Source organism: Ptiloglossa arizonensis, chromosome 12 (assembly GCF_051014685.1).
Source record: "Ptiloglossa arizonensis isolate GNS036 chromosome 12, iyPtiAriz1_principal, whole genome shotgun sequence".
In the NCBI taxonomy this organism is placed as follows: domain Eukaryota; kingdom Metazoa; phylum Arthropoda; class Insecta; order Hymenoptera; family Colletidae; genus Ptiloglossa; species Ptiloglossa arizonensis.
This window is the reverse complement of record NC_135059.1, coordinates 1,195,795-1,223,743: the sequence shown is the minus strand read 5'-3', so window position 1 is coordinate 1,223,743 and position 27,949 is coordinate 1,195,795. Positions and strand designations below refer to the sequence as shown.

Below are 27,949 nucleotides of genomic sequence, written 5' to 3'. Positions count from 1 at the left end.
TAAGAACTTTGTGGAACTGCTGGGAAAGCTACATAGAAAGTCGGTATCTTTCAAATTTAATTGGTATCTCTTGAAATATAAGAAAAATTTTTTTCTCACGATTGAGGCCTCAAAAATGAAAACAATCACGGGACGCAGAATTTTTAGAAACGAGTTTTCAAACATTCGAAATAATCCATGGAAAAGTAATCGGTGACATTTACAGTTTGGGATGAAAATGCGGTCGATAATAAGTCAGAGGTGATAAAGTGAAATATGAACAAATTAACTGGTGATGCTATTAAATTTTACCATACCGTAATTTAACATTGCTAATTATTCTGCCGCATTCGTTTAATCGAAACTGGTAAACGACCACCTGAAAATGATGTTTCCCGTTTCGCGCGTTTTCACGTAACATCCATTACACGGTTCGTTTGCTTGTAATTCGTTGACACGTAGAAACACGTTAATAGAATTGTAACGATGAACAATTTTGTCGGACAATTTTTCGTTTCGTTAAAATAACACCGTTGGAAAACTTTCTGAAAAAGAATTGCCTTTCCTTCGTATCGTAAGATCATCGATACAATTGTGTTTTCTATTTATACACAGCAGTCTCGAAAACACTTTCGTGTTTCTTTCCAGAAAATTGTATAAAATGTAACGATTGAATCGTCTTCTCTGCGAAAATAGACTAAAAGTATTGTATACTATTGTCGAATAATCGATTGATTATAAATAATTAATACTTAGACAATAGCTAGATAACAATAAACAACGTGACTACGATACAACTCTGTACAACGCTTCACGATTCTCGACTCAATACTGCCTTTTCTTTCGAAAAAAAGAACCGCTTTCCCTCACTTCTATCACCTACTGGTGCACTCTCTTGCACTTTCACTCGTTGCTCGTCAAATTTCGCTAATCGTACACACGAGCCGCCCGTCGTCAACCGTCTTTTTGTCGAGCTTAGCTACGACCCTGCCGACTCCTACTTTCTCTCTTATTGTCGTTTTTCAGGTTCGATCTTTGAAACAATGCTCTCTTAAAGCTACGTTTTCCTAAACCTACGCTATGCTAAAATTACGCTACTGCATTATCTCCTCTCGTAAATTAATAAATACATTACACGTATTTATACTATTGTACAATGCAGCTAATGCCTCGTATTACGTAATTGAGAAAGATGATTATACAACAACGCACAATCCGTCAATGCGCAAGCAGCATTGAGGAGTAACGGGAGCATAAAATTGAAGAAGAAGAAATTGTTTTTCGCGCCAAAAAGTAACTCCATTTATGTGAGATTTCGTTTAAAGTCGAGCAAAATTACTGCAATCCCTTCTTCGTAAGTCTGTATACCAACAATGGATATTTTCATTTCGTAAGATGATTACCTTAGCAAGAATAGCTCTCACCGTTTCGAGCGAAAGAAGAAGAAGGAAAAACTATGAAAGGTTAAGAGAATCTTTCTCTCCTTACTTCTTTTACGAAGACATTTCCATTTCTCGCGAAGAATGGCCACCCTCTTTTTTCACCGCATTGTCGGTGCCATGGGTGCATTCGTTTCCTCTAGAGATCTGCAGAGAATAGTGATTTCTGACTCCTCCAACTGTAATTTTCACTTAAAGTAGCCCCGCGTTATTAAAACTCGACTTGAACGCCTTTCTCGAATCAATGGAGTTTAACGGTTCTCGAAATTTACGTTTCAAATAATTGCTGAAACTCGATCCTTTCTCGATAAAAATTCATACCAGCGCTCTACATTCGTACAAAGATGATCGCGATGCAGAATCGAGCATTTCTTTTCCGATTATTAATAAATGTAACGATTTAAAAATAGGTTTCTACAGTTTAGTTTTAAAATTCGAAAACGTAACAAAATTGTCCCAATTTCTCGAAATATAACAAAGTCTACAAGAAACTGAAAGTTAAAAAATATAAGCTTTAACTTTAAATAGCAGCCATTCTGTTAAAATTTATTCTTTCAGGAAAAGTCCCAATCGGACGATAACAACACTATTGTAAATTATTATGCCACGAACATTTTTTTGTTTAAATTCCTTTCCTTGAGGCGAATAATTTTTACAAGAAATAAATTGAAATAAAATTAATACCGTTTGATCGTTTTTCTTTTATTTCACTCTCGGAAGAATGACATTTTAGAGTAGGTTGATGGATCGAAATGAAAAAATAATTAGCGAACCGAAAGATAAATTGCAAAGACGATCCTGCATTACCTCCAACATCTTGGTTATACCCATCAACGTGCATTTTGTCGTAAAATTATTCCCCATTTTATTTTTAGAGCAGGAAATATTCTCAACTTTCCGGTCCACCGTACCTAATTTCATCCTAGAGATTCAACGGGTAGATTCGAAATTAAAAGATCCCCCTATAAAGACAATTTCGGTCCAGTGAACTGCAACGACCAGACGTCAGATCTCAACCCGTCGACTTTATACGTTCCATTTTTCGTACGCTCGTTGCGCCGCGATCATTTCTACGGAAGGCGAAGAAATTTTCCTTCCAACAGTTCCTACATTTTTCTCTGCCGACACACTCGTTCGTTCTCGTATTTCCCGTATACTCGTTACGATGATATATCTTCTATTTCGTTTGACAGCGCCGCAACGTGTGTACGATGGGATACCCTAGAGAATACCGTGATTTTTAGTTCTTTGGCAGCACGCTGTTGAAAATGTATGCTTCGAACACGACCGCCGACATTATTTACCAGCACGGTTTACGTCCTTCCTCGGTCTCTCGTCGACTTGAGCTCGTACGCTTGTGCACCTTCTATTTCAAAGGTGGTCTTTCAAAATCGTCGAGCACTGTGGCCTTTGTTGGCCTACCCTGACCACAACTTTAGAGTGGCCGCGAATTAACAACGCGACATCGAAAGAGGAAAGAACACAAAATACGAAAACTTTCGTTTCAAATTGTTGCCAAGACCTGTATCGTTGGTCAAATTTGCGAATTAAAAATATTTTTCATATTTTCGTATCGCAAAAATGACTTTTCAACGGAAACAAACGATTAGTCGAACAAAAGAAACAATCCTTTACGATCGAAACGAAAGAATATTAAAGTTCGCACGTTCGTTAATCACGGAGATGAACATTTCTTCGTGAAGGCAATTTCCGAAAAATGCGACGAGTAAAAAAATTAATATTAGAAATATTCAAATCTGTTTCAGTCGTAGTTTCGTCGAACCAATAGTAGTCCAATATGAAACCATCGTATTGAAACGTGACTCCGAAACTTGCGCCTCTTTCAAACATATTGCTGAATTTTTTTAATCCTCGACCACTATCTCTAAGTCATCTACCAGATATTTTTCCTATTTCAATTCTAGTTTATACTTATCGTTATCATTATTGTACATTTGCGTTTGTATCTTCATTTTTATTTTATTATTATACGTATTGTATACTTTTACATTTGTATATTTTAACGTTTGGAAACCGAACTTCTGCCTCTTTGAACATTTATCTTTTCCGTACCCCATTTTTCGTAGTAAACGAATGTTTACTCTAAATGCAAATACGTTGCAGACCTTGTGCGTTAAAAACGTTAAATAAATAAAGTAAATAAAATACAACGAGAAGTTTAACGAAATAATAGTGTATCTGTCAGCAGGAAAGGTCGCAACCAGGATCTAACAAAGTCGCGATAAAAGTGTAGAACAATCGATTCGTTGTGCGATTGATTCGTTATAACGCGAAGCAATACATTTACGAATACTATCGCGTTCAGAAATTGGAGGGATGGCGATTGCCTATTCATTGACTTTATGAATTTATCATTACGACGCAACGGTTGCACTCGTTTTGCATTTCCGGTGCGCGTTGTCTCAAGGAAAGTCGTTCGTTTTCCGAGGGGAGCTTTTCCTCTTCGTGTTCTTTGAACCGATGAAAATTCAAGTTCACGCGCGCGGCAGAGGAAAAGAAAACAATAAATTTCTCATTCGCGGTTCCCGAAGCGAGGGAACTTGTAACGAACGCCATTGTGGGGGCCGAGATCGATGCGAAAAACTCGAAGAGCCGTATTGATCGCTGAAACATCGACGATACGTAGCACCATCTGCCGAGTTTTGTTTCTGCGGGAAAATGCCTTCTCGGTGGCTGTTCCTTTTTAAAGCCGCTACAAAGGAAATCTGAGTTCGCCCCGTACGCAAACTTTACATTGCGAACTTTCGAGGCGCGCATGGTCAAAAGTTTTTGCGTCGTACTTTCCTTGCGATTCACTTTGCGCGCGTACATTATCGCGAGTCTCGGGACACCTTTCGTCTCGAGCGATCACCGTCGATACGAGTGAAATTTTTTCCCGATCGAGAGAAACCTGTACGGAGATCTGGTTGACAACAATTTCTCGAAAATGACTCCGAATACTAAGTGGCGAGTGTCATGGAAGTGAATTTCCCCCAAATGCAAACCGAGCACTTCGTTTCCCTAAAGATAATTGAAACACGAATCTCGTTCTCGCGAAGAAAATTTTTTTGTTTCCTTCCTTCTCTCTCTCTCTCTCTCTCTCTCTCTCTCTCTCTCTCTCTTTTCGACGTTGTATCAATGGTCACGGACTATCTGCTTGTTCCTTGGAGAATAAGAATACGAAACGAATGAAAGGAATGGAATAAGTCTCTGTTCGGTGGAAGCTCGGTAAACTGCAACGACGATATTCGTAAAAGTAGAAGTAGATCGAACTGGAATCCGGTAGCGCGGTTTTATTGAAAACGAAAACATATCGATATCTTTTTCCATGGATTCATCCGGTTACGACTTCCGTGTTCCCTTTAACGGAGGTCCCAATTGAAAACAAACGGTTCGCTTTAAGAGGGAACCGAACCTTTTGTCGTATTATTCGATTTATAAATCTCTTTTAGGAGTACAAGTGATTTTCAAATTCCCCGTATCCGAGGGATTGAATTTATTTTGACTAGAATTTTATACGGAAGCTGTTCTCCAAACATTGTGTAGTGAGCAGTGAAATCGGTAAAATGGTCGAGTTGAGAATAAAAAAGGGGGAAGAGTACTTTTAAAGTAGCTTTCGTTCGAAATCCGAAAAGCTCACGAAGCGAAATCGATCGCAAGGAACCGCCATGATATTGCGAGGGAACGCGAGCCTCACGGCCAGATTAATTACGAAGGATTCGTTTAAACAGTAATACGTACGTTTAAATCGGATTGAAGTAGGCTTCGCTAAATTCTGGATCTGAACGCTCTATCTCTATGATTCTCTCTATACTCCGACTTTCCATTCTAAGACTTTTGTGCAACGGCTCGATAACCTCGACTCATTGAATCGATTCACTGACATCTGAATTCAACTGCCTAGCTCCCTAAATTCAACTTGCTGCCGCTCTGTGGGTCGACTCGATTCTTCTACATTTATAAACCTTTCACAGACCAAAATAAAGTTTTACTCGAATAAAAAGATTACGAATAAAAGCAACGGATAGCGATTCATTCGAGACGCTTATTCGAGCAAATAAAAATTTTACTGCCCAGTCGTATACGTACTCGTATGTATATACGTTGGCTGATCTTTTATTCATTGTTCGAAAAGTTCATCTAGATAAAAATGTTGTCCATCGGTGTGCCGCCAGGTACACAAAAATCTACGTGCATCCTTAAAATTAATTTACTCTTCGTTATTCTCCTCTCGCGAACGATCAATCCAGTAAGCTCGGTTCTGTTTGCACAGTTTGGATTTAATATAGCATCTTGGAAAATACACTCACAGGTTTACAGAGAGGAGACACTTATTGCACAAAAGATTCCCGAAAATTGAGGCACTTTCGAATGATATTCAGTGCATTGTCATTATGGATGAAAAATTTGAGTCGTGTAACGTCTTGACGATCGCTAGGTCTCTTATTTCTCTGCCAAAGATTCTAGGCGAATAAGACAATAAAATGAAAATATTATTATTCGGAATCGGCAATTCTGGACACACGCTTTCCTAAAATTGATATAGAAACGGTCGTTAAAATTGTTCTCGCGGTACAAATAGCACTATTCAGACGGCTATGAGACCCGCCGATTTCGATTGTAGATCTCTTTGATATAACACGAGAGCGATACGGTTCGCTGGCCGTAACAACTGGGCTCACGAAGCGGTTATCTGAAATAGGGCACACCGCGACATTTAACAGTTCACCGGAATCTTTTCGATGAATTTATAATGTTCACCTTGCAAACACAACTGTACGGTGTACGAGAAAATTTATTCGTAAAGATTGATCCTTCTCGACTAAAACAAAGAAAAATTTAGAAAAAGTGATAGGTTAGGAGTGGAATGACTCCGAAGTCTTTTTTCGTCCACGTTTATGTACGATATAGTGTATCTACATTGCATTGAGAGTCGACACTGTTATAAAATGTAAATTTTATATTATTTAGTACGGTTAACTACATAAATATGACAAAAACTTGTCGGCTTCGTGTGAATAATAATCTTGCACAGTATATTGAAACTTTTCCCTTTCTAAATAGTTTTGTTTTTCCTTTTACATGTTACACGTTACCATATCTAATGTATCTTTTTTTGCACGGTGTTTTTTCGGAACGTAACAAACGTGTAAAAATAAAATCGAATAAATATTCATTCCGCTTCGTCCACTCGTTTCCAAATTGTTGTTCTTCGTGCACGGTCGAACGATCTCCGAAGTGCAAATGTCACTCGCATTTAAAATTTTCGCTCATTTCGAACGTGTTTCTTTTTAAATACATTTCGATAAGTTTAGTCGCGCCGCGACTTCCAAATTATAGTGAAACGATATTAATGAACTTAATGGTCGTCACGAGTCTGGGCAGAAACCTGCACAAATAAGCAGTGCCTTTTTCGGTCTTTGTCCACAGAAAAGACGCAACTTCAAAGGGTGAAATATGACGTGCCAATGTCGCCAACGGAATTACGAAGATTTATAATCCTGGCGGAAAAAGTCTCACCCGTTACTCAATGCGTGACATTTCCTCGATACGTCGACGTAATAAATTAACAGCACCACGTGCTATTTGACGCGAGACCAAGCGCTTCTTGATCGTGAAAGACTTCAAAAATACATTGTGGGACATTTAATATCGCGCATAGTGAGTTAACGACGGTACGATCAAATATTCGAGCAAGAAATCTTCCGACTCGAAGAGACAAGTATTACGATTAACAAATTTCTGTTTTTCAGGAATAAATTTTTTGAAATTTTGTAAAATCGCTGACTTTCCTTTAATAAACTTATATACTTTCTTTTTCTTTTTTGCACGTTGATTCGAGAACGAATATGAAGATAAACTTTCAACTTACGATTATCAATGAACCACATGATCGACGAATGCCAAAAATTCATTCAAGAAAGAAAAATATACAATATTTCCGATGTACCAAACTCCTTAATGACTTATAAATTTGAATAAAACAAGAACTATAAACATCTGCTTCGATTTGTAATTTCTTTAAAAGTACAATTTTTAAGTAAAAGGAAAAAATATAAAATATTCCTTAACTTAACTGGTCCCCTCTACTCGAGAGGGGATTTTTTCACTCGAATAATGCATTATAAAGCACAGTTATAAACAAGAGGTTCATTCGAAAAGCAATTTGAAAATTGAAATCAACAAGTGTTCCGCTATATCAATGATTACGTTTTACACGTGTTTGTTTAGAATTTATGTCCTTACTATTCAGAAACGACCCATTTGCGCGCTATTTTCTCCCATTGTTCAAAGATTAATACCGTAATATGTGTATCATACGTTTGCGATACAAAAATCTCGCGCGTATCTATTTTAAGTATTCGATTTTTGATGAACCCACCCTATGAGATACGAACCGCAAACGTACTCAAGGAACACGTTTCGTGACTTAATAATCATTTACGGAAAATTAATCGATTTTACGGAACGACGCCCAATTCAAGCGGGATACGTATGGCTTATCGAGAGCCGAAGAACAAACTCTTCTCGAAAGTTTTAACGAACCATTCGAGTTCTCTGAAAAGCAACCACTACTCATGCTCGGTTCTTGAGCAATCTCGTTCCACTCGCTTTCGTGCGTAAACTTTCCATCAGAGCAAGTCCTCGACGTTTGACAAAGGGGGTCCTTTCCTAAATTCCTTCGTCTCGAACACACGATTCTGCTCGATTTCGTGCTTTATCGCGACACTTGGGAAAATACTAGCCGTCACTTCTCCGACGTATTTAATCTCAAAGGGAGCAGGCTTTTAACCTTCAGCGGTATTTACTTAAAAATATTTGCTTGTGCTGTGCGATAAATTAACTCGGGTTAATAAGTCCAGTTCAAAGTTTTCTTTGATGACGTAGTACGCCTACAAACCCTTTTGTAACGTATATTTCGTTTAAGAGATTGGTATCGTGCGTTTGATAAATTATGGAATACTTTGGACACAAATTTTACAATCATAAATCTGACGAATTTAACAATCCATTATTTAAACTACTGTTTTATATTTACTTAATTTCTGATTTACAGTGAGTTCTCGTTTTACGTGGTTAATTCGTTCTAAAGCTTTCGGACTAAATCAAGTTGTATAAATGCAGTGTATCGTAGAGAGAAAACAGACGATTTTAACATTGTAAAGTTAAACGTACCAAGTTTGTAAAAAGAAAAATTGAAGGAAGAAAGTCTTTATCTAATATCTAAATACATGTACACCGATAAAATATATAGAAAGACACAAGTGGGGCTACAATCGTGTATTTTAAGAATCTGTGTAATCCGAAATCACGTAACCTGAGAACTCAACTGTATTCTCATGCCTGTATAACATTTCTAATTCATAGATTTCAATGTGTGAGAGTTACATTTTTCCGTCCATATTGTATGACAATGGAGTTTTACTCGGGGCATATTTCCTTTTCAGTTATTTTTTCAACAACTAGAACCGAAACGTTGGAGCACCCTATCGTTATACGGTCTTGGTGAACAATTACTGTCTTTAATAGTAATTTTGTTCGATAACGAGAACCAAATGTGCATTCGTACATAAAACTTGAAATATTCGATGAAATTATTACGGATAACCATAATTTACAATTATATCCATAGAAATAGATATCGAGGAATACAGATCTTACGTTTCGTCACAAAGTTATTTATACTCGTCAGTAAAAATAAAGAACTATTTTCAACCTGGTTCGAATTCATTTCAACACGAGCAATTCAATTTCACGAAGATACGTTCATAGACGGTATTTTTTCCACTGCAAATATTTACTTTATCTTTCAAACAGAAGACTTTCCAATTATTTTTAGCAAACTTATAAATAACTAGTATTTTAAGTCCATGGAAAACTTGTTAACCGAAGGTTTCGTTATTTGTTATAAAATATCTCAAAAATACACGTAAACTAAAATAAATACGGTCCGTGTCTGTTTGTGTACACGCGAAACTCGGTAACGAAATTGCGATAGGAAATTGCTAACTTGTAAATATTTGCTACCATTAAGCTGACAGTTATAACAGATTTACCGGATACGCTGTACGTTTTTGAGATTAAAAAACAAAGAACGAACCTTTTTAGAAAAATATTCGATTCGTTGTGAACGTTGTGGCGTCACGCTTCGAAATGTTTTCCAAAAACATTTCTCTTCGAGTAGAACGAGAGATACTGTGCACCGCCGACAACACTTTTATGGATCGAACGAGTTCCAAAAACATTTTTTATGTTTGTATTTGTGCCGCGATTATTTTCTCTCGCGATTTCATAGTAAAAGATGCGAAAGCATAAATATTTATTCTCCACATTATTGCACATTATTGCACAGTGCCAAGTAACGCGCGTTGCACACACCGATCTAGATCGATTTACTCCAGAGTATATTGTCGTTTAGAAAGGAAGAAAAGAAACAGAAAATATAAATCGTTCGATTTCGTACCCCTTTTGCAATGAAAATAATGCTTCGAAGGAGATTGTTCTGTTTCGGTGCACTTGAAACGTACACAGTTACACGACATACCTATGGTCTGGTACGCGAAAAATGCTGAAGAGGAAAATGTGTATCGTAAACAAACAAAATTATTCTTAGCTTTCGAGCATTCATTCTACAATATGAACCTTTTCGATCGTATCGTTGCTTCGCAAACAGTATACGCTTCGTTTTATTTTTAAAAGGGATATCACGATTCGGGATATTGTGTTCGTGACTCGCCCGCAAATAAAAAGAATATGGAGAAAAATTTATATAAAGATATTGAATACTGTACGTTTCGGTTTACTCGTTCTACGGGTATCGAGAAAGTGGAATGAAAATGTTAATTATAATTGTTCTACCGTCGACTGCATCTTGGTTGTTTCGTATTTCACCGGAGCGACGTTTCGTTTCGAACGAAACGTATTACGGGAAATAATTATCCTCCGCTTTTCGATCCAAAGTGAACGAATAATTAAGAATAAATGGAAACTGTTTGAAAGAAACGGATCGCCCAACGTACACATGCTTGAGACGAATGGAACGAGTTGTCCTGAGATGACGCGGCTACTCGACTAAAAGATTCGAACGACAAGATCTGTAATTGACGGAGTTCATTAACTAATTGGAAGCATCGATTTTTATCCGCGTCGGTGATTAAATAGGTCTCATATAAGAATTTCATAATGCAAAATATGAAACACACAGAGGAGGTGAAACACACAGTATCGGTACACCTACACGTCAGAAATCAATTAATTAGTGGTACCGATCCTGGAATGTCGACGCGAAAAATTAATTGAATTGTCAAAATGGTATAAAAAAAAGGATTTGAGAGAGAGAGAAAGAGAGAGAGAGAGAGAGAGAGAGAGAGAGAGAGAGAGAGAGAGAGAGAGAGAGAGAGAGAGAATATACAGAGACACGCAGACGTTCGTGAGTATCTCTTACCATCCAGGCAACATTCATCAAACGTGATTTATCGGTGCATCCATTTCACGTCAGCGACTATCTTAATGCCTTTTGACATTTTTCATTAACGCGAGATGAACAAAGTATCCGCGAACGCGACACGACGCGTATGTAAATCGCGCATTTTCCAAAAAGAATTCCAAGCGACTGAATGCCGATGGTTCGTGAATAAAAAAAAAAAAAATGCGCATCGACGAAATAATGAATGTGTAAGCCCGCGAGTAAATAACGACGCACGTGTCCACGAACCGGCATGCATACACCGGGAAACGAATTAAAATTAATTAAAAAGAATAAAGGGACGAAACGTGGGCAAGTGTCCAGCAGTGATTGTAAAGAATCGACGTGTACGGTCGTTTGTCGACCAAACGACTCGAAAACACCCGTCACTCGACGAGCTTGGAAGAAATGGAAAATTTGTAATGGACGATGTCACGTTGATATTCGGATTTACAGCGGCTGTAACTCGTTGAAAAGGTTAATATGCATTAAAACGAGCCGCTGGTTCGGCGAACTGTTACGCGAGTACTCCGGATGAGAGGCAAAATCGAGGACAAAAGATGCGAGGAAAACAGCAACGGAACGAGGACGCGACGTGACGAGGAAAAACCGATTTTCCTCGCTCGTCTTCCGACAGATCTTGTTAGTTAGCATAGTTTAAGACAATACCCTCCCGTTGCCGGCGACATGGGAATATACAGCGAATAAATTCGGGGGAAGTTGGGTTACCGTTTAAATTACGTCCTCGGCGGTAAAACGATTTTTGGAGCATTATTAAAAAAGACCTCGAATTTGCATAGCGAAAAGCTTCGTTGCGTAAACTTCGAGATTTCGAACATTAACAGGGCAAAGAACTAATTGGATAAAGATTTTCAGCGAAATGGACGCTATTGAGAGTTTCCTACAAAATATCGCGCACTTGGAAACCTTAATTTGTCGAGCGATAATTGGAACAAAATGTAATTTCGAGCAGGAGGATCTATGGTCTTTGGACGTCATTTTGAAAGCGATTGAATGCTTTTACAACGCGTTTTAATTATGGTCCCTCGAAGACCGAAATAGCGTCCCACATCCGTATAGAGACCAGCGCTACGTTAAAGAGAAACTTTGTGCGATAAATCATACATTTTGTAGGATGAAAAGAGAACAAGACGAGTAAAATTGCGTAATATTTTCAGAGTCGCAATAATAGTTAAAACGGCAAACGTGAAAATTTATAACTGTGTACTAGAATAGTTCAATTTACTACCGACTTGGAAATAAAAGACCATTTCTTTTAATAGCGTACTTATTGAAAGAACTGCCGGATTTCTCTGCAATTTCCCAAAGGAATTGAAACTTCTCTTTGTCGCACTTAACATTGTTCACGAATTTCACGATACAGTAAACCGAACGATAAATGATGATAGTAACGGTATCGCAACTACGCGTTATTACAGGACCATAAACCACTTCAACTTTGACGAATAGGAGGCTCGTAAGCGATAAATTGACCGATTTTTAGATACGATCGTAATGTTAGATATATAAGTGGACATTCGTGAGGTCCATCGTATATTCCGAAATGTATTTATGAACCAGGAGGTAGTTTTCGAATAAAATATCGAACGGAATGTTAGAATTCCTCGCGAGAAACTCTTACGATTCATATTTCGCATGGTCAGGAATTCTATAGCATCTCGTGACGAACTACCGTGGCTGGTACTCGATAAGGAGATTCGAAGTTATTTTTAGTGCGGGCACGTATACTCTGCACAATTAGCGACATCTTTCAAAAATATCTACCAAAATGTGTTCCTCGAGTAAGTGAGATTTCTCACCTGGTACGTCCAGCTCGCTACGAAACTGGAGATTCATCTACAACAAACTATGAATATAAAGTTTATTAATATACGATACTTCGACACGGAAGAGACGAAAAAGAACCAATGCTACGGAACGTGCTCAGAGAGCGAAGAGCTTTTGCGCGGAGAATACGCTTTCGAACTTCATCGTTGAATCGTGATAAAAGTTTCGACTGCGTTTCCGCGGTGAATTTATGATGGAACGTCTGCTTTGAAAACAAACGACAATAATAACGTTTCTGTCGTTGATAAACTTCGTAACAGTTGTATGCAATTAATCGTTCTAAATAAATTTGGTAATTAACAATATTCTTACGCACAATTTCTCTCTACTCCCATTTCTAACCATCGATACCTTTAGTTCTATTCTCTTCGTAAATTGTACAATTTTTTGCAAAATTTCGTTCAATCTTTTCATGCGTATTTTTCGTTGCATTTAGAAATTGTTACATTTTTTGCAAAACTAATTTTGCCTAGCTGTAAACATTAATTAACGTTACACGCAGTTACATCTCCCAATACCTTATTACATAAGTATAGCTTTTCAACGATAGATCATTTTTATCATTTGTCATTGTTTTCAAATATATTATATTTACCCTTCTGTATACTCCTTTTCGTCGTTCGTAAAGGGGACGAGAATAAACTGGTGTAATCGTTACAAATGGTTGGTGCATTTGTACATTGTAATCATTTATTTACGTCGAGCAATAATTCAGATCATCGTAATAACTACTGTTTCACGAGACGGCTCGTGGAACGCTAAAACGTCGAGCATTCTAACCGCCCCCAGTCGTTCGAGAAACCATAACGTTAAACGAAGCTGCTCGGAATCGGTGCTCGTAACTCGCTACAGCCCATTCGATTCTTCGTCGGAACGGTTGTAATGCGTAAAATTAGATCGAAACAAGTAACGTCTATATACGACAACGGGCGACGGCAATTGTAGTATCGTAAAATGCAGCGCGACACAATAAACTGCCCCTCGCGACAGGAAAAAGCGCGAAACCCGCACGGAAAGCGAAGAGGATAGAGCCGAGCAGGGCAGAGTGTTCTCGGAGTTCCAAAGAATTTCAGAATTTATCGCGGCGAAATCGATGATATTTCTTAAGGCCGTTCCTATCGGGAAATACCGGCAAATGCAATTTCATCCGTTCTGCTCTGAAACGCAACGCGACTCGTCGGAAATACGAGAATTTTCTCTCGTTAAGTGTAGATAAAAAGAACGAGACTAAACCTATGAAATTAACGAAATAACGAAGTTCGACGATATTAAATGATCCGTTACAACGATATTAAATGAAATCGTCGAATCCAACTGTTCCGTTTCGTCGAAAGTGTAACGAACCGCATCAGTCTTGAGAGTCTCGGGAGACTATATTTTAATATACAGTCTTGCATAGATGTTTACACATGTCCTTCGAAAATTATTCTATCAATCTACCCAGAAGTATAGTATTGTAGCTCGATTGAGACGATGCTCATTGAATACGTACTTAAAGGAATTAAATATGGTGCAGATCGGAAACGTTCGTTTTCGAAATTTTTGAAAAGTTTAACTACTTAAGGATACACGCGTAAAGTTTCATTGTAAAATATAAAAATACAACGAAGTTGTCGAATATTTTTGATCGCGTGTTAAGTAACTCGAACGCACGGTCTGGCAATTGTAAAAGGACTGCAACTACGGTACCGGGGCGAGAGAAACGAAAATTTCTTCCGACCTCCTTTAAAAGTACGATCATTCGAGAGTATATTTCCAGAGTTTTATTTTGGATCTCGAAAAAATAACGGAAGTGTATAATATTTTCAAGAACGTGTTGGATCGCACAAACGCGTCGCCCGGGAAATAAAAAAAGCTTGAACGCGCTCACCTTGATACCGTATTTCTGGAACTGGTTGGTAATATTTCTTGACATATTATAAACGTATACTTGTAAACGTCTGATCGTAGCTTTTTCTCGTGTTTTTTTTCATCTTTATTTCGTATTAAAAATGAAAACTGAAATCACGGATATTAATAATACTTTCTCTCCATTGCTTCGAGCGGTAAACAACTTAACAAACAGAGAAGAATTGTTTTTAGAACGATCAATTTCGACGGCAAATATGTTTAAATAAAATTAACGTTTCTTTACATTTTCTTCTTCGAAGAACGAATTTTTAGCGAACGAATGAATTAGAATAAAGAAATAATTATCGAGCTGAAAGATAAACTGCAAGGATGACCTTACTTTTCAACCTAGCACCCTGGTTATCCCACGTCGGTCGTAAAAACTGACAGCTGGATCACTGGTATTCACGACCCTCTTATACCAACTTGGTTTCGTTTTCGCGAATAGAGAGAATGTGAACACAGCCATTAAACACAGACAACTTTTTGTTCGGTTTCTTATAGGTACTTTCTTCGAGTATTTCGGATACCCTTATTTTGCCACGGATTCATCGCACACTTAGCTGAAACAGACGGTGCCCATTTATTCTGCTATGTAATTATTTAAATGATGTGGCACCAGTTGAAACGTTAATACGGATTGCGCCTCGTACAAAAAAAAAAACGATCCAAATCACACATTTATCGAACAAGTGTCTTTTTTTCAACAATGTTGCGTTGGAGGATAGCAACGTGAAAATTTAGTTTCAATAGTTCGTAACGATTTTTTGCTTCGAATACGTACAATTCGTGTTCTAAACTTGTTCGATTCATCCAACGACACGAACGGTATCGAACAAATCTCGAATTAAAATGCACCGAGTTATTGTTTGTGTAACAAGATGTAACTTTACTTTTCGTGATTAATTTATCACGGTGTTGTTACGGTATAGCCTCAAAATTGTACAGGTATAATATAGGTCAAAATTGATTTTCTCGACAACAAAATTTCACGTAAAAGATTTTATTTTACATTTTCAAACTGTTCTTTTATGTACAAGGTGAGTCACGATAAACAGAACTTAGAAATATTTCCTTATTTTTTTATTTATCATCGTATTAAAAAACTTCCAAAGATAAAAATTCATTTTAGAAAAATGCGTACAATGACAGGAAAAATATATTTTCAAGACACCTTTTTTACGCGATTTCGAGATCACCGATGATTTTATTTTGTATCGGAATAATGTATTTTTCTTTTTGTCTTTGACAAGTTTTTTGATACGACGATAAATAAAAGAGATATTTCAAGGTACTATAGTACCAGGGGTCAGGAAGCAATTTTTCATAACAAAATGAATCAAGAACGTAGAATAGAATTTTATTCGTTTTTGGCTCGAATCGAATTTGGCTTCGTTTACGAGAAAATTGAACGGAGAATTTCGTTAACGCATCTATCTATTACACACTCTTTCTATTTGTATCGATGTTATTCTATTTTCCGTTGTTGTACTATTTTCGATTTACTTAGAATCAATCAAAACGTAACAGCGCAAGTTTGCCAATGTTTACAAACACCGACACGAGTAAATGTACTTATTAATAAAGAAATGGAGCTATTCTACCTCGAATTTGTTTAGATAATACAGGACATTGGCTAACTCGTGTACAGTCGCACGCGCGACAGACAGTTTCAACATTTATTTTTTCGATAACGAAATCTCGCGCAAAAAATTTTATTTTACATTTTCGCGTTATTCTTTTATGTCCGTTGGTATTGCATTTCCAGTGATACTCTATACATCCGCAAAAAAAAAATTACACACACGACCTCTGAATCGACCGATAGTACGTGCGTTCTTTTTACACAAGATCACGTTGTAACGCGTGAACGAATTCTCCCGAAAAACATCGAGTCCGTAACGATCATCGGTGAACTTGCGATATGTCGCGTTAACTATAGACGGAACACGTTTCTTTGCATCGGTGTTTATTTCCTTCGTGCTTCACTTACGACCGCAAGCGTCCGTCTTCTAACTCCCCCATTTTTCTTTGTCTCTCAAAGGGAGTTAACCAACGGCCTTGTTTAGACACAAAATAAGAAGGGACATTAGCTTAGTAGAAATATATGAAAGCGTTAACTCGTAACATCATAAATTAAATTTCCGCTTGCCGAAAATAGACGTGTTATTTTGAGGAAAAGAGAAACCGATCTTCGTTCTTGTCTCGGAAAGCTTACGAAACGACAGTATATCGTGACAAATGTTCCTGCGTCGAGTTTCACACGTTTTAAACAACACCGTTCGTTTATCATTAGATAAATTATGACGGGAAGATATACTGTCGTATTGTTCGTTAGTTTTTTTGAAAAATAGACGCACATGAGTGAACGATACAGCCGAAAACTTGAAGTATACACGATGAAAAAGTAAATTCGAAATGGTAAGTTCTTTTCCTCTTTTTTTTTTTAATAAGGGGTGTGGTTATCGAGAAACTCGATTTAGGAGTGGATTGTCGTTCGACAATTTAATAGGATTCTGCGCGCCATAATTCGAAACGAAACTTAATTGTTCGACAGACGACTCTGTCGGACGGTGTACCAAATTTTTCAATATCTGTCGTATTTTATTGAAATTATTACCCGTAGTGTACTTCGACGTTCATTTAATAATCAATTTCAAGGGCTCTTGAATATTTGTTTCGCAAAATGTAATAAGCTCAGCGGATTGTGTGCACTCTTCGTAATTTATATTACGAATTTATTAATGCGTATTTATCAATTATAGCATTAGATTCTTCATCAAACACGCACAATGTGCGATCAGAGAACGGTAATCCTTTCCACGCGGTAATCCCTTCGCGAGCGTTAAGTTGACCGAAATACTGCTCTCGACAAACGCTTATTCATTATGAAACCAAATGCCTCGTAACTCGCACACTTTGTACACCGGTACAGAATCACAATATTTGGTATTTTGTGATACATTGTTAAAAAATTCAACGTTTCCTGATGGCGTTGCGCAAAAATTAAGCGCGCGAGAGAAATGGAAACACCAACGCTTACCTCGAAAATTATTTCGTCGTGTGTAAACCGTTCGGTATTAATGCTATCTGATATGTGTTTCGTTTCGTTCCGGGTACATTGGAATATTTGAAAGGTATTCGAACGCTACGAATGTTATTATTCGAATAAGACCATATGATCTCTGAAATATAATCGATAATGTGCATGTGTAAATATACAAATGTTTACAACCGAATGTAAACATATTAATTACTCTGGACCGAAATAGAAATATTGCACAATATTTTAAATGGAAATATAGTTGGAAAAATAACTATGAATCTAAATAACAACAAAGACACTCAATTCAAATATAATACCTTCGATCGTGGACGTGTTCAAATAGTCGGTCACTTCGACAAGTAATTCCAGTTCCTTTATCTAATTTCCGTAGGAGCATGCAACATAAACCAATTCAAAAAGGAATCCTCACGATCTAACCATAGAGCGTAAGTTTACCTACCAAGTTTACGTATAAAGTTTTAACAGTGCTGAAATTCGGTTCGAATCACTTGTATGGACGAACAATTACAAAGTTGAAGTGGCTGCAATTTGAACATCAAGCCGAAACGCACAAACGTTCGCATAACCTTCTTTATTATCGTGCACTCGTTTTGTATTCGAACGAACGCTCCACTTTTATGGAACACTCTACATTCGGCGCAATAAATTTACAATGATTCTGTCGAGGCAGAGAGAAAGAGATATAGAGACCGGTAGTGAAAAGCGAAAAGTTCTTTATATTTCCATGCAAAATCCACAATTTCTCTGTGCACATTCAGCCGCAATAAAAGGAGGGTATGTTTCACATCGAAGCCTCTCGAGCCTTTGGATATTACGAACTTGCACGGGAAGTGGGGATTTTATTTCCACCGACATCTGTTTCGACAGTTCCGTGTCAGCGAGTGTAAACACGTAAACAACTGCCGATCCGGTTTTACGATTTTGTGTATTCTTACCGGGCCGACACCGTCGCGACGTTTCTCGTTTGGGGCGCACATGACACTGATACTTTCGCGGAAATTGAAAATCGTAATCGCGATTCCATCGACAATACTTTACGGACACGTCCATTCAACGTTCAGCCTACGGTTAATATTACAGTAACTATACGCAATGTTATTACATTCCACACTGTGCTTCGTAAATTGAATTTCCAGACTAATACAAGCATCCTTTTCAACTTACATAATCGACGTCCTTTCGTTCGAGTTCACGCGAAATGCTAATAACGGTTTCTCCTTTTGTTCGTATTTGTTCTCGATCACCGTATGGACGCATCGCGTGAACGAAAAGTAACGAATTGGTTTCCATGGACAACGTTCTATTTATTTATTTCTATCGAACGTAGGTGAAACACGTAAAATAAGAACAATTGAAAATTCTGTCGATACAACCTAATTTCAATATAGATCGCAATGGCGAATAATCGAAAAGGGAAGGAAAGTTATTTCTCGTTAATAAAGATCCTTATCAAAATTCACTTGGGAGTTATTAAACACACGATTCGGTGAATACGAATTAGTCCTTCGATTGTAGTTTCCAAAACCGATTTCTGAACTCGAGGAACATTAGACCTCGAAATTTCGACCACAGGAAGGTAAACCGTTGTAATATCACATTGCAATTGATTCCAAACTGTACGAGGCTAGAAATAATGGTCGAAGTTAATTATTAATCTCGAGAGGACAAAGGCGCAATTGGAGTTGGAGTTGAACGAGCAGTTGGAATGTTTGCGCGCTAAATACTGGAAATCAATAATCGGTTAACCTGTACATCTTTTGAACTTCGAAACTTAACCGCGTTTGATAAATTACTGTCGTGCCATCGTCGTAATCTCATCTCGTCCATTTTATGGGGCAAGTCAGACGCACAGTAGCCACGATGCGACATTTAGCTTTTATTTGAACAAATAGCTGACTTTATCTTCGGAATAAATTCACGAAGGAAAATTAAAGAAATTTTGCGTTCGTCGGTAATAATTAACATATTTTAAATGTTTTAAATTTCAAAGGTTCGCAAGGTGCGAATTCACTTAGGAAAAAACCACCCCTTACGAGCGCATCAGAGCCGCGTGTTTTATTTACGCTTACGTGGCCAGAAAATTAGAAAATACATTTAAAAATGTTTCAAACGAAAGGAGTACCGGAGGAGTGTAAATGAAATATGCCGAGGAAAAACAAATCTCAACGTTTCTCTTGCTAACCGTGTTCCTTCAAAGCTGTGTAATTAATTTTCTCGTTAAAAAGTTCAGAACGTGAAGTTATGCACTTTCTCCTGCTTAAACTGAAAAACCATCGAATTACTCGTAAACGTGGATGAATGAAAAAATGTTCAACTTGTAATCGGGTAATTTGAAACTGCTTTCAATTGCGCGTACAATATTTAGTTCTCAGAAGTTGAAAACTCTATCGGACGTGCAAGAGATCCTTCGTACTCGTTCACCCTTATCGTGTAATACGGGTGAACGCGAACAACGCTGCGCACGAGAGATGCAATTTTTGTTCTTTTCGATAGCCGAGAAAACCCAAAGCGCGTAATTAATTTCTCGGGTACACGGGACCGGAGGAACGATAGCCGGTAAAGGGTGCTCCTGGCCGCCCTCTTAAACGAATCGAATCGATTTCCAGTCTCTTTAGGATCTAGGATGCTCGTCCTGCAACGCCAACGCCAATTTCCGCGCACAGATGCGCGTAATACGATTTCGTTCGCGCTGTAAATAATCTTATCGGTAGCCGAGCAGGTGTAGTCAACCGCCCCTGTGTCCAGTGTGCAACAACAAATTTCGTACGCTCTATACGACGCCCGATAATTCCAATCTGCTCGCGAGAACTCGTGAAATTGTCGGAATTGCTGCTTCGGGATACGTGAATCGTCGTTGGAAAACACCGTCACCGAATCACTCCTCCTACCCCTTGTCTTGTGCATTTGCATATTTTACAATCGCGCGGAAGTAATTACTTTCTTGGAGCAGGAGCGACTGTATCGCTAACGGGTAAGCTGTAATTGAACTGGAAAATGTGACTACGGCAGAACGCGCTCGAATAACTTTATCTTTTAATAACAAGTGGAATATTTTCAGACCGCTCGTATCGTACGTGGTGGCCACTTACATGGAACATCCGTGAAGTCGCCCTCGCCTTCATTTTTATAAAACTGGCCGCGTTCGTGGAGCCGTTAAAAATAAGGGATAGGTACTATTCTTTCTTTTTTTCTTTGCCACGGTAACTCAAGTTTAAAAGGTGAAACTAGCCTCGAGAGTTTCAGCTCGTTAATGACTCTGTTTAAAATTGTTGCACGTTCGAGAAAGTCTTTTAAAATAATATGTTGCGCGCATCGGTAAGAAAAAAATGAAAAAGAAAGTCGCCATCTTTGTTCTCGATAGTTTTGTACAGACGACACAGAGACATTTTTTTATTTACTTTTCCCAATCGAGTGGGATCATCTTTCCTTATCCTCTGCCTATTGACGATGGCGTTGATATACTCGCATTTAAATAGTTTCATTCAACCTTTTGTACCTTGAGACTCCTCTAGAGATTCATCCTATTATGTCTGGTTTTCGCGTAGCCTAATTTCCCCGATAAGGTTAAAAGAAATTTTCACAGCGACGATCCAAGAGCTTCAATCATTATTCCAACTATCTTATCTTTCCCAGCTTTAGAACTAAATGTAAAATCGTATTTTCTCTCACTCTTGGTCTTGTTGGCTGATCAATTTGAACTCCAGTTACATAATCAATCTATAGTTTTCTGGAAATTTGCATAGATTATTGTGATTCAACCGCTCCATTTTTTTATCTCCTTTAACGATCTTTTATTATACACCGACCAAACCATCGTTGATACATTTGTAGACTTCCTTGTTTAGACTAATCTTCGCATCGATATGAAAGAAATTTTGGAGCATATTTGCCCGAAAGAAATCCTGGATCGGACGAAATTCCTCTCGTATTCTTTAAGGCTGCCCATTGTGTCTCGGATTTTATAGATCCCTTTCAACGAGCCTTCGACCTTTAAGAAGTTCCCTTCAATACGGAAGTCCTGCTTAGTATTTCTTACGTTTAAAAGAGGAGACAAAAATCTAGTCTTATCGTATCGCCCAATTACTTCTTTGATAAAATAATCACAACTCCATTTTATGCGAGAATTTAATTAGGAGAAACATGAATTTATGTTCGATAGATCCGCTATTACAGAACCTGTTTCATATCGGTATCTTTTAACGTGTTGAAAGTGTATCACAGGTAAATGTAATTTATATGAATATGCGCAAGGTCTTTGATTCGATTAATCACCCACTATTTTCGTTCAAATTACGAGCTCTTGATTTTCAAGGATACTTCCTTTTCTGGCTCTCTACTTTCTTAACTAATGGAATCCAAACTGTTAAATTCAGTGATTACCTTTCCAAAGAAATCGCAACGAGATCGAATGTTCCGCAAGGATGATATTTACCTTTAGTATAATATTATTTTTAAATCACTTTCTCCGCCTGTATTATTTCTCTTTCAATTATATTCTTTTTCTTTTCTTTTTTCTTATATTATTATTATTTTGTCATTATTATGTTTATATTTTTATACTTTAATTCTCTCTATCTTCAACCAAAATTGAACTTCTCTTTGTGTACCAAAGGGTTCTTTCCTTGTAGAAATAGATAAATTATTATTATTATTATTTGCCTAAAGGCTGTTTAACTCGATAATGAAAATATAATATCGAACTTCAACTTCTTGTGAGATTACTACTTGGCGAAATTACAATTATTTCAAAATAAAGTGGGATACTTATATTACGTATTATTACAACTTCTTATTACATATTTAATAAGCGAAGTGTAAATATTGACGTCAAACATCTTCGAAATATTGTTGCAAGTTTTTATGATATGTACATAATACTTAAAAAGATACAACCTGTACCTTCAAATACTTCACTTATACATTTCAAGGTTATCGAACGAACAAAGGGTATAATACAATAATGTCAATGATAGCGATTCATTGTAAATATTAATAATAATTTCTGAATACTAATTACGTCACTATTGAAACCAAATTGTATGGTTTCTTTTTCGTTTCTCTAAATTTAAAACGTGCCCTCAAACATGTTTTGCGTTGTGCAGTCAGAAAATGAGTATTGAAATTTGTTGCAATCAACACCTATAAGTTTAACAGGTGTAAAATGCATAATTTGATCAACGCGGCGATCATCGACTTAGCGATACATTATTCAAGATTTTAGACAACCTTTACGATTACGACTCATCAATCTTCCTGTATGAATAAATATGACTCTGTTCGAGCTCCGAATGGAAAATTTAATTAATGCTCTCATTACACGGTTTTGCTTTTACACGCTTGACGAGAATTTTGATTAACTCCGTTTAACGAGCGGACTCGTACCCTTTACGTGACTTTAATGAACGCGCGACGCATGTACCATTTTTATCGAACACACAATTAAGATATATTCAATTTTTTTGCAATTTTTGTGGCTTAAGAATTCGGTGAAAACTAGTGAGATAATAGTAGATATAGTATAGAGGAGTAGAGTAGTAGTATAGTAGAATAGTAGAATTATTTCAATTCGTCAACAAAAATAAACGTATTAAACGCTCAAAATATTTCTTTCGTTTTTAAATTAACATCGTGTTTATTATTCATTTTTTAAATACGTATTTCGTAAGCATAAAGAGACTAAATTACCAGTGCTATCAACGAACTGTGGTTGCAAAAAATTAACTTCGATCCAAACGAGTTGCGGATAAGATTTTCCTTACAATTTACCCCTTGACAATCGTTGCCTTGTTGTATGATGGCGGAACGCAAGTGCATAAAACGTTCCTTTGCAACGAATATTTGAAAAGCATTTCTAGCATTGTGCGAATCGTGTTCACTCTGATTCTGGGAGAAATCTATTATGTTGCACGCGGTTTTATCGATCTTTTGTTTTCTTCAATGTAATTACAACACGAGGATGTCTTTAGATGCAATCCCATTTCAACGTTCTTGAACAAATATTCCTGGCACGTGACAACACGAAGTTCAAATGAGACACGTCGAAGTACTTAGTCGATTGCTACGCCAACGGTAATACGAATTACGTTGTTGCGTAGAATGTACCCGATTCGCGGTGGCGAACGAATGACTGACATTATCGCACATTTCATTAAAGTACCGTGTAATTTTTCGACCTCTGCCTGATGACAATAAGCACAGAAAGTATGAATGCAAGCAGTACTTTTCATGTAGAAAACTCTGTTTATAGAGATGCGTATACTCGTAGTTTGACGTTGCGACAGTTTGTTTCTACGTTGAAAGACAGGAGCGATAGAAAATAAACGGTGAGAAGGTAATGGGCAATTTGACGAACTTCGGTGGCCTTGAGCAATCAATTGATTTTCATTTGAAAGCGGTATGAATTTCAACGATTTGAAAATATCGGTAAATAAACCAAGATCAATCTAATAAGAATTCTTACGCTCGACTCCAGTTCATTCAATACGAAATTATTAAAAGCCTAACGAATGGCCATAGTAGTCTACACAGTTATGCATCTGTAAAAAAGAAACAATATATAAGATATTTAATAATATTCAAATTTCTTCCATTTTCCGTAATATCAAGCATCGTATTGTAATAATAAATACGTTTCCGTTGATCTTGATCATTAACATTTCTATTATGGTTTGTAATAATTTCAAGACTCGCGAATTTACTACATTTATGAACCCATTTTTTAACAACAGCGTAGAAATATTCTTAACGGATGCATTATTTTTAAAATTCCTACCGCTAATGAGCAATTTGAAAATTTAAAAGCATTGTTTGCTTTCACGGTTTAGGTCGGTGCAATAAAGAAAACAAAAAATTCACAAAGAGGGGATTAGTAATTGTAAACACACCAATAAAACAAAGAGAACGAATGACTATCAGATGCAAAATAAGGGAATAGCACCGCAACATCAATTAAATCTCGTTAGTTTCAGCTTTCCTATTATACGCTTCAGCCAGGGTTGGTCGTTAATTTACGGAAAGGATAATCGTTAATCAGTCGAAACGGCAGATACTGTTTCGCATTTGCTCACTACCCATAAACTTCCCTTAAACGGAGGAGATGCAACGTTGGTCGATTGAAGACCGATAATCGAATGTCGTAAGTTTAATTACCAGGGGTAAACATAGCAGCTATCAGGGAAATCTCGATTCTTCTCCGTGAAATAGCGGTTTCTATGCATGTATTAAAAGTGAACTGAAAGAGTACCAGTCGTTAAGAAGTAACGAATCGACGAACTTTGTAACAATGTTCTGTAAATAAGAAAAAGTATTAATTAAATATAAGTATTCAAAATACATAAAGAAAGTATTAATTAAATATAAATATTCCTTAAATATAAAAAAGATTTTATAAATTGCTACAAATCATCGGGACAAACATTTCGAATGATAAATAAAAAAGAAACAGTGTTTCGTGAGTTATTTGCTCGATGAGCAAACATAAATTATATTTATATTGAACGATTAAAATAATTGTTCGACCGAATATAATTTTGCTTATCTTTGGTCTACGCGTCAAGTATACGTTAATTATCGATTGGTACTAATTTCTTTTCCGCGAAACGAAAGGCAGGAATTACGAAATATGCTCAAGAGCAAATTTAATGATACGGAGTTAACAGCTTAACGAGAAGTTCCAAGAGTGTCAGTTACTTTCCGCAGCTCGCCAGCAAATATTTTAATAGCTTTCATTGAAGTTCCGTTTCTACTAAATTTACTCTCGCGTATCCGTCTGCACGATGGCTGGTCGCAAAAATGCTAATCACTCACCACGAAGCGTTTAATTGCACGTCAAGCTTGAATCCGAAATTCTGAAGATGCTCAGTGGCTTGTACAATTAGATCGTCAGCGATGTAATTCATGGTTCGTTAAGAACGATATTTGACCTAATTCTCGGAAGATATTCCTGAAATCAAACAGTGTGAGATATTTAATTAGCAACTAGGAACGTAAGCAGCTCGCTGTAAGCGCTATTATGGCACCATTACACGCGCAGAATCAATTGCGTTGTCTAATAACGTACAAATGAAAACAATCTTTAAAAATTTCCACGTAGTGTATATTGTGCTGCGTTCAAACTATGCGAATAAAATAATATTCTATTCTATATCAAATTTCTTTAAATAATATGGCATGCTTCTCGTAACAATAATTAATCGAATCTCGAATTGTCCATTACTTGGATCGAGCACGAAAATATGTTGCGTCTGGTCATGAATTCACCCACGAACGTATACGCCTTGCAAATAGCGTCCAACATGTTCGATTAAATCCTAATCCCAAGGATGAAACGCGAGGACCTTGCGGATATTCTCCAATTTACATAGTCCAGTGATGCGATGCATGAATCAACTAGTCCTAGACTGAATTGACGATTCCACGAACTGAAAACGTCAAATTACCGAAAATAGAAAACAATGATAATCTTTAAAACTTTAATGCGGAATATTCTATATTTATAATAAAGATTCATGAAAACTCGAAATAATAAATGTACAATTTTGATAGTTTTAATCTGTCGATGAAGGTTATTTAAAAGCATGTCACGATCGATAACGTACAAGATTCGATGAACGATACTTTTAAATTTTATGACATGATTTTAATAACGATAGCCTGGGTATTTCAATTTGAAGCTAATAAAGTATGTTAATTATAATAGTTTACAGATTGAATTAATAGGTAATAAATGATATCGATATGAAATTTTAACTACTTCGATTGTCTGGCTCGTTACTTCGATCAGTTTTAATGTGTTATTAATTTTTAACATTTTCAATTTCTTCTTTTCACGATCGAAATAATCAACCGAATACTTAAAAAGAACAACGTCTAAAAATGAATCTTATTAAATATATCGGCAAGTAGTGTTTAATTTTACTTGACTATAGATCGATCGTTAAATTTTGTAAGATTTGTATAAAATCGTAACTATGCAACGTTGAAATAGCAAATATTAAGAGCATAAGAAACTACGAATATTTAGACTAAATAATTAAATGAATACGTGTGCAATAATTCATTATTTCATACGATGTTTTTTGTCCCCTTTTTTTAGAAAAAATAATTATTATTTGGTATATACTTAATGAAATTTTTATCAGACCAAGATGTTATAGTCACGATCAATACAACCTTAACTATGACTTCAAGAATGTCCTATGGTCGCCGTGGAAAAAATAATTGCGTTCTTCAAATGAAATTCCACGAAAGAATTATAGGATATTTCAAATGCACATCCCTTAAAGGACAAATGCAGACCTCTTATTTTAGAGCCTCCTATGCTCGTATCGTCGACGCTATTATTTTTGTAAACATATTCTGGAAATAACATTTACTTAAACTTTAAAGTTACAAACAGTTTCATCCTTTTGGTGAAACATTCATAGAAGTTTGCACATTATGAAAAACTGTTTACTGTACTCATACGGTGCTCTATCTTAAATAAAATTTTAAAGATTTTTTCGAATAATACAATTTTTAAATAAAAAAAAGCTTGTAATTAGACAAATCTTAATTAAAATCGAATCATTATATCGTTACCAAAAACTGGACAGGTGAAATAATCTTTCTATCGAAACTTATTCGTAGTAACATTATCGTTCAGCTGGAATAAAAAGGGTATGTAAATTCTATTTATAGTTTTAACCACAGTGTTTTTAATTCTATAGATAATCTGCAATAACTTGTGACATTCGCTGATCGTACAAATCGGTCACGTATAAAATCGTAAAGGAATTAAAATATTATCAAATTATTTTATCTGAAATTTAAATACTTTGCGTTCGCACTTACATTTTATCGACTTTGTACTTTTTGTGGAAATGGAGCGCAATTAAAGAATTTACTCGACCTCACCGGAGGTAATTGCAACAAATTCACGGTGAACCACGGGGCAAGAACTTCCTTGGACGGATACTTGGAGTAAATTTTTTCTCTTCTTAATTTCCCATAAAACAGAGAAAACCCTAGAGTAACCCAGTATACACCGCGAGCTCTTCAATTCAACGCGAGAATTTATCCAACATTTCGCGGCGACTCGAGTACGGCCACGAGAAAGGTTCATTCAAAACATTGCTCCGTTCGAGATAACGACGAACTATTACTTCGTAAATTTTATTCAGAGGTAAACGATGGAGTTCCTTGGCAAAATATTCGCGTACATCGACTCGGGGAAAGTGGATTTCGATGTCGTGGAAAATCCATTGGATGATAATGGTGCGA

General features: G+C 36.7%; 1 protein-coding gene and 1 long non-coding RNA gene across 7 annotated transcripts in view; one reads left to right on the top strand and one right to left on the bottom strand.

Annotated features, from left to right (window-relative positions):
- The window catches only part of LOC143153391 (uncharacterized), a 127,284-nt gene that overhangs the window by 45,282 nt on the left and 54,053 nt on the right, over positions 1-27,949 (bottom strand). For all 6 annotated transcript variants that reach the window (XR_012993803.1, XR_012993804.1, XR_012993805.1 and 3 more), the window contains 2 exons: positions 25,496-25,631; positions 24,839-24,976 (listed from right to left, as the gene is read on the bottom strand). This is a non-coding gene — a long non-coding RNA (uncharacterized LOC143153391). The remainder of the gene's footprint in view (positions 1-24,838; positions 24,977-25,495; positions 25,632-27,949) is intronic.
- Positions 1-27,949, top strand: part of LOC143153410 (uncharacterized) — a 182,456-nt gene that overhangs the window by 128,392 nt on the left and 26,115 nt on the right. The window lies entirely within an intron of this gene.